Here is an 8,258-nt window from a genome sequence, read left to right as displayed (position 1 = left end):
GGCAAAGATTGAAACAGAGCCACCTTTTTCCTACTGTACAGTCCCTTTCCACCACCCAATGTCGCTGCCTCAATAATTTTTTTTTCTTTTCGTTAAATCTGTGTTTAACCTCCATCCACTTACTGCATTCTTTTTTGTCTGTTCTTTTCATGGTATTTAGATACAATCACTGCTGAGTTCATCTTCCCCTAAGCAATTCTTCTTCTTAGCTATTGGCCAAAATGAGAGCTGGGACTACCTGGGGGTACTGCTCAGATGTTCAACACATGTAGGGGCTGCAAAAAGCATTTCCTCAATGCATTTCCTTTATGTTAATGCACTTCAAATTTTAATAATAACATTTCATTTAGGGGAAAAGTAAATTGTTCTCTGTCAATGAAGCAGATCATTACTTTTCCATTTGCTGTCGTGGGTATGTGTGCTGTCCTTCATAATTTATATGCTACAAACACACCAATCAATGAGAGGCGATGTGAGTTATTTTTCTAATAAACAGCACACAATATTGTGCTGATCCAGGGATGGTTTGTCACCCAGACCCCCAATGACCAATAACACATATTTGTAAAGTTCCCTGCTGCTTTAGAAATATAGTTTATTATCTCTCTTTTCCTCTGTGAAACTAAATTATTTATTTCAGTTGAACTCCTAGGCATTTCATGTTTAGACTCTTTGTGAAGAAGCAGCAAAACATTGTGGTTAAGAATTTGGGCTTTGGAGTCAGAAAGGTCTAGATGAGCATCCAGGCTCTGTTGTGACCAGCCAAGTGGACTTCTGTACCCTGTATGCTCTCTTGGAGCCTCAGTGTCCCCTCTGAAAGTGAAGATTAACAATCAAACCTGTCTGACAGAAGTTGTCTTTTAGAATATTGAATTAGGTAACAAAGACTATATAAGTTGTATCGTGCCTGGCACCTAATCAGGACTCTTCAAAAGGTAACTTCTTACTATAGTTGGTGTGATTTAATCTTAGGGCATGGTGGGCAGGATCTATCCACAGAGGATGCAGGTCGTAGTCACCCACTTAACATTATGATAACCTCCTGGGGATATTTCGTCTCCACTCCTGAGCTTCTATGGCACCACGCTGTTGGCTATCCCCCTTCTTCTCTGGACTCAGTGCCACATCTTCCTCTCCCAGCTGTTAAATGGCATCCTTGACACCATCTTCTACCTTTTCCGCTAAACCAACCCACCATTGACCTGGGGATGGTGGGGACCTGTCCTCTGAAATCTACTGTCTTCTCTCTACATCTACAACTGCTGTTGCAGCCCAGGCCATCAGGATCTGTCACCCAGGCCACTGCACTTGCCTCCCTACAGGCTTTCTTGTGTTCCGTCTCTGTCTTCAGCTCCTTTGCTGCAGAACACAGTAATCTGTTAAAACTGAAATTTGAATGCATTATTCCCAGCCAAATTTCTCCTTCACACTCTTCTTTAGCCTTGTTCTTAGACCAAGGTTGCCACCAAGATCTGTGCTGTGAGGCCTGACCCTTTCTGCTGTCCTTTTTACATTGAATCCTTCCTTTTGCATTTCAGCCATGCTGGCTTCCAGCTCCTAGCAACCAGGGAGCCTTGATGAAGCAATGGTTTATTTTTCTTCCTGCATATACTTTAATATTTATAACTGGGAGAGAAGAATTCAAAACTTCCTTTTCCTTCCTAAGGGCACGAAGAGGTTTAGTGAGTTCTTATTTTCCTTGGGCTTCTGGAGAGTTTCACATAAAATATCAAAAATAAGCCCCAATATATTATTATAACTTGAACTAGGCCCAGACAACTTTGGTATTTCCAGTAGGACTGAAATTATTAAACCAACAGCTATTCTCTTAGCATGTGTGAACTTCCATTTCTAGGCCAAAGTCTAGCTAGAAAAGTGCTGACATTTTGAAACGTTATATAGCAGAAGAGGGTAGTGGAATGTTCTGTCACCTCAAAAGATGTTTAGTTTGGGATTCAATCCCAGGTGTCATGGTAAGTTAGTCAGGTGACAGTGAGGTATCCAAGGTGGATACATAACTCACTGGGGGACCAGGAGCTCAAAAGCAGCACTGGAAGTGAGGTACCAGGCTCTTGAGCATGAATCTGTTCTATGGTAATTTCTGGGTGACAGCCCAGCAAAGTCCTCCTCCTCTATCTCTGCTATTATTCTGATACCTCCGCTCTGGTCATTGCAGGGGAGTGCTCAGAGATAAGCCAAGAGGAGGACAAGAGACTGTAATTGTAATACAGGGATGCTGAGAACGCCTGTTGGAGGGCACCCAGCTACACACAAAAACCTCTATACTCTGACAGTTGCCCAGGATGAGAAGTCCTGGTTCTTATGGTGCATATAGGTGTCTTCTGGAAGATATAGCCAATACTGCAGTTTTCCCATCTCTGCCACTTCCTGAGTGGCAAGTTGGTTGGGACATGGCAGAATGGTTGGCATGTGTGATGCTGCGTAGCTGGGCTCTCAGTAATTCCTTCTCTGTCTTCATCTAAACTTCACAGGCAAAAGTGAACAAGTTGTTGGACTTGTTACTGTTTTCAATTTTGGTCAATTTATTTCAACCACTGAAGCTTTAACGCTTGGAGCTTTCCTGCTAATACCAATAGCCCTTGGCCATATATTGTCATGGGAATTTTATGGAGATTTTTCGAGGTTAAGGGAGGCATTGTAAGACCCTCTGGATCAGGTTAGTCCCCTCTGCTATGCCCTTCAAGCACTTGCTTTTTCTCCATTTACAAAATTTATTCCACCTATAATAATTGGTTTACTACCCTAATTCCTGCCAGACTGGAAGTGCCTTGTGGATGCAGGAATCTTGCATATCTTATTCACTGTGGTTTCCCCTATGTTGGACCTATAGTAAGTGCTAAATACGTTTTTTGTTTGTTTTTGTTTTTGTTTGTTTGTTTGTTTTAAAAGAATGGATGAATGAAAGTAATCCAAAACCAGAGAAGATGTCATAAAATGAAACTCCCAAAATATTAGTGTGGGATTTAAAAAGATGAAAAGTTTACTGCTGCATTTTAACTAGGGCAAGTTTTAGTACCTCTGACACTAGTCTAATAATAAGAATGTAGAAAAATTTAAAAATAATTGATAAGCCGACCTTCATTAAATTTTAAAACTTCTGCTCTGTGGAAGACACTGTCAAGAGAATGAAAAGACAAGCCAGAGACTGGGAGGAAATATTTGCAAAAGACTTATCTGATAAGGGCTTGTTATCAAAACATACCAAAAACTCCTAAAACTCAACAAAAAGAAAACAAACAACCCGTTTTAAAAATGTGCCAAACACTTTAACAAAGAAGATGTACAGGTGGCAAATAAGCATATGAAAAGATTTTCCACACTATATGTAATACAAATTAAAATAACAATGAGATTCCACTGCATGTCTATTCAAATGGCCAAAATTCAGAACGTTGACAATACCAGACGCTGACAAAGAGGTGAAACAACAGGAACTCTCTTTCATTGCTGACGGGACTTTGAAATGGTACAGCCACTTTGGAAGACAGTTTGACAGTTTCTTATAAAACTAAAGCTACTCTTACTATACGGTCCAGCAATCCTTGGAATTAACCCAAAGGAGTTTAAAACTCGTGATCATGTACAAACTCGCATATGGGTGCAGGTTCGCAGTTATTCATAATTGTCAAAATGTGGAAGCAATCAAGATGTCTGTTGGGGTGAATGGATAAATAAAACTGTGGTACCTCCAGACAACAGAATATTATTCATCACAAAAGGAAAAGCTACCCAGCCATGAGAGGACACAGAGGAAACTTAAACCCATATTATTAAGTGAAAGAAGCCAATAGGAAAGGGCTGCATACTGTATGATTCCAACTATATGACATTCTGGTAAAGGAAAAACAGTGGTTGTCAGGGTTTTGAGTGGAAGGAGGAAAAAATAGGTGGTGCATAGAAAATGTTTAGGCAGTGAGACTACTGTGTATGACACTATAATGGTAGATACGTGTCCTTATACATTTGTCCAAACCCACAGAATGTGTAACACCAAGAGTGAACCCTGATGTAAACTATGATCTCTGGGTGAGAATGATGTGTCAATGCAGCAGGTAGATTGGTTGTAACAAGTGTACCATTCTGGTAGGGCAGCTGTCTCCAACTTTTTTGGCACCAGGGACCAGTTTGAGGGGAGACAATTTTTCCACAGACAGGGGTGGTTTGGGGGATGGTTTTGGGGTGAAACTGTTCCATCTCAGATCATCAGACATTAGATTCTCATAAGGAGCATGCAACCTAGATCCTTGACATGAGCAATTCACAGTAGGGTTAGCTCCTATGAGAATCTAATGCCACAGTTGATCTGGCAGGCCATGGAGCTCAGGCAGTAATGCTGACTGATCCACTGCTCACCTCCTACTGTGCAGTCCAGTTCCTAACAGGCCACAGACTGGTACTGGTCTTCTGTGGCCTGAGAGTTGGGGACCCCTGTGATAGGGGATGTTGATAATAGTGCAGGATATGCATATGTAGGGGCAACAGCCACATGGGAAACTCTTTACTTTCCTCTGAATTTTGCTGTGAATGTACAACTGCTTTTAAAAAGTTAAGTCTTAAAAAACAAAAAACAAGCAAACAAAAAAGTCAGCTAACATGTAGAAAATGCTAACTGTGGCTAGAATGGTGTTCTAGCATTTTTATATACCCTAAATTATACCATCCTCACCATAGCCTTAGGAAGTAGGGACTATTATCGCCAACTTACAGTTGAGGAGACTTGTGCAATTCATAAAACTGGCAAGGAGCCGGTTCACACCCAATTGTTTTCTTAACTCTATTGTTTTAGAGAACTGAAAGCAGATGCTAAGATAAAGGAAGCATTGGGAGAAATATGTTCTGAGACCTGCTGTGTCCAAGGCCCTGAGAGGGACCCAGAAGCCATTGTATGAAATTCTATCTCAACCTTGAAGGAGTTACAGGAGTTGAGCAGCATTTAAAAAGCACAATGAAAACGCAGAGCAATAACACAGTGTCAAGCAGTAGGTAGATCAACTGGTCTGGAGACCAGGCATGACTAATTGTGATATGAATTGTCCTCATGCTAAATACCAGGGCGCAGAGGATGGAGGGAGGGTCAGCTGAGACCTGGGACAGCCCGGCGAGGTTTCATGGAAAGCAACTGACCTGAACTTAGCCCAGAAAAATGGGCACAAGGGGATGTGAGTGGATGGCTGGAGGGGATGTGAGAATTATGAGGGATGATGTGAGCAAATAAGTCATGTTGAAATTTTTCTTTTCTTAAGTGGATTCAAAATAACCAACAAAATGTTGTCCTTAAGCCCAGATTTGTATCCACCTCTGAAAATAATGTGAGATTTTTGGTCGTTTAGTGGCTTTTCCCCCACATTTGTTTCTCTAGCTATAAAATGAAGGTTTCACTTTCCATATTCCTCGCCCACAGAGATGTTGAAAGGGTTAAAGAATTCTGTAAAGCTTTGAGGGCCTCCTTAAAGCAGTTATGCAAAACCAAATTATAACCATCGTTGTTTTTGTTGTTGGTTTTTATTATCTTTCTTGTAAAACTGCCCCAGGGGAAGCATCACTTTTAGTGTGGTCATAGTCTGCTCAAACACTTAACCGTCTCATTGTGACCCACCTGACTGGAAAGGCGCAGCAGATCCTTGGCCTCCACACACCCTTCTTCCAGCAATCCCTACTGTTCCAGAGGCTTTCCAGGGGCCAGGGCCAGAGTCTGGGGCTGGGACTAACTCATAAATAGGTTTATTTTTCATTTGGCACATACAATCCAAGAAAAAATGAATGCCTTACTGGTATTTAAATGTTGATAAATTTCAGATAAAAATCTAGAATTCTGGCTTCCCTTCTGTAGAAGATCTGACATCCACGGGCCTGTAGGTTGCACATGCCACAGCAGGAATCAGCCAGTTCACTGGATGTGCGCTCACTCCTTGACAATACCCCATGTGGCCTTCATCCTCATGGTGGATAACTGCCAGTCCTGAGAAAGATCCATCAGCTTCTTTCAGTGACATCTGTTTGTTTTCCAGCCAAAACACTGACTGGTCTACATGGAGCTGCCTATAATGGCCACCCCAGTGAGTAGGGTGCTAGGGCTGGGTCAAGCAGGAAAGAGGTGGCAGGACTAGTTGAGTCGATGGAGACTGAGCCAGAGGGAGAAGGAAGGGATCTGACTTTAGAGCCTGAAGCTAAAGGCCAGGTTCAGGGAGTCAGGTATTAGGCTTTTCCCAGTGGGGAATGGGAGTCAACAGCAAAAGTTCTGGAGCCAATTCCACCAGCCCTGAGCATCTGCCAGGGCATGCCCTTAGTGACACTGTTTATTTCAATCAGATAATTCATATTTGTACATTATAAACACTGGAGAAATTACATACATACGTGTTGTTGCATACATATGCGCCTATACCCATATCTAAGCCCACCACCAGCAATTCCAACATAATAGTTGTGGTTGGGGTGGGGGGCAGTGTTTTCTGAAAGCTCTGGGCATTTCTAAAGTGCAATGTACAGCCGGGGTTGAGAACTACTGCTCTCGGTGAGCTGATCTTCCTTGTGACCCCTCATTTCCATTCATTCATCTCAGTCTGACCTCAGAAACTGAACACTCTTTAAATTATTCAGTTCCTTCTACGCAAAAACCCAGTCTCTAGGGGCTCCTCTCTTCCTCTTTCAGTTTCCTAACGTATGTCTGGGTGGATGAAGGAGGCTTACTATGTCTCAGATCTGGGTGGTTGGGTCCTCTGGATGACACCATTTGTCCTATTGGTCATTTACAGCTCAAGCTGGTCCCTAGTGGAAAATGATTTGGCCACCCTTAATGTGGTTAGGGCCTGACAGCCTCCCTGGCTGACTTAGCTCCAGTCTGGCTTGTGCAAGTGCCATGTACCTCTCAGAACCAATGTGACATTGTCCAGCTGTTCCCTCTGGCCTAGGATATCAACCTAGAGGAGTCTGCTATGCTAGATATCACCCCAACACAAGGGCCTCACAGCAGTTCCACTGGCCTTTGAGTATCCCTCAGGGCCTATGCCAATCTGTCCATAACATGATAAATAATCATGGCTCTCTGGGCACTACCATGATGGATTGTCAGTTTACATTGATGGAGCCTTGATTGGTGGGTGTGGAGGCAGCCTTCAAGAGGGTCACCTTCCATAGTTTTATTAAATTAGAATGAATATACTCTACCTTCTGTTTTCGCCAGAATCACTACCCCTCCCTCTGGTTGTCTGCCCTTGCCTTTTTCTCCATTTCTTCTACCAGATATTGTGTGTCTAGAAGAGGCAAATTTACCTCTACTTCGCATCCACGTCCATTGGGATTCCCATGTTGTATCTTGTCCCCCTTGGCAGATGGGAATCTTGCACATAAGGAGACCTAACTCAGGAAGAATTTATGATTGTCCTCATTACAAATTAACTTTCACAAATTCTTCTTTCACACGTTCTTGGCTATTCTTATCCACTTACTCTTCCAGTTGCAGAATCTAGAAGACTTACAATTCTGGAGTACACTTCTTTCTATTAGACCTCTTACCCTTTGAGGCAACAGGTGGTCACTTAGAGTAGCCCAATTCTGTAAGGTAAACTCCACTGTGACAGTACTGGGGACGTCTTGAATGCCATAGTTGCTATAAAAGAATCTCATATTTAGCTTAAAAGAAAAGGATATGATAGTCACCAGAGCTGTTTAAGATGTTCTGGCTTTCTCTCTTTCTGGATGGAAGAAATCATGTCTTCACCTGCTGGGAATTAGCTATGGCCAAGAGAGTTGCTTTGGCCAAGGAGATATGAAAGCTGATTCTGGTCAGCCATTAGGAGCCACTTTGAGCTTCACCATTGCCTTGGTGTACCCTTCCAATATCTCAGGCAATGTTCCAGGTGGAGGCTGCTCTACCAGCTGGGAACCTGGTTGGGATCCTGGATGGAGAACATCACTCAGCAGAACCCCACATGACCCTCAGTAGATGTGTGGCATGAGTGAGAAAGAAACTTTAGTCTTTTGAAGCCTCTGAGATTTGATGTAGTTTGCTACAGCTGAGCCTATCCTGAAGAGAAGAATAAGAAGAATGGTGTTTGGTATTTGTATGTATGCAACCAGGAACAAGTACCACAGCCTCCACCCAACCTAATCCTTTTTTAAAAATTTACTGTTCCTCTTTTAAAATTATTTTATATGTATTAAAGGAGAAATTCATCTTTTAGAAAACAGATCTAAGTCCAAAATCACTCTTTTTTTTTTTTTTTTTTTTTTTTTTT

At 42.2% G+C, this 8,258-nt stretch overlaps 1 long non-coding RNA gene across 1 annotated transcript in view; it reads right to left on the bottom strand.

Moving 5' to 3' along the window:
- Positions 1–5,516: 5,516 nt before the first annotated feature.
- The window catches only part of LOC108526588 (uncharacterized), an 88,695-nt gene continuing 85,953 nt past the window's right edge, over positions 5,517–8,258 (bottom strand). Inside the window, exon 4 of the long non-coding RNA XR_001884566.1 lies at positions 5,517–8,047. This is a non-coding gene — a long non-coding RNA (uncharacterized LOC108526588). The remainder of the gene's footprint in view (positions 8,048–8,258) is intronic.

The sequence above is a fragment of the Rhinopithecus bieti genome, unplaced genomic scaffold (genome assembly GCF_001698545.2).
Source record: "Rhinopithecus bieti isolate Rb0 unplaced genomic scaffold, ASM169854v2 scaffold_2439, whole genome shotgun sequence".
Classification (NCBI taxonomy): domain Eukaryota; kingdom Metazoa; phylum Chordata; class Mammalia; order Primates; family Cercopithecidae; genus Rhinopithecus; species Rhinopithecus bieti.
This window is presented reverse-complemented; position numbering and strand designations above follow the sequence as displayed.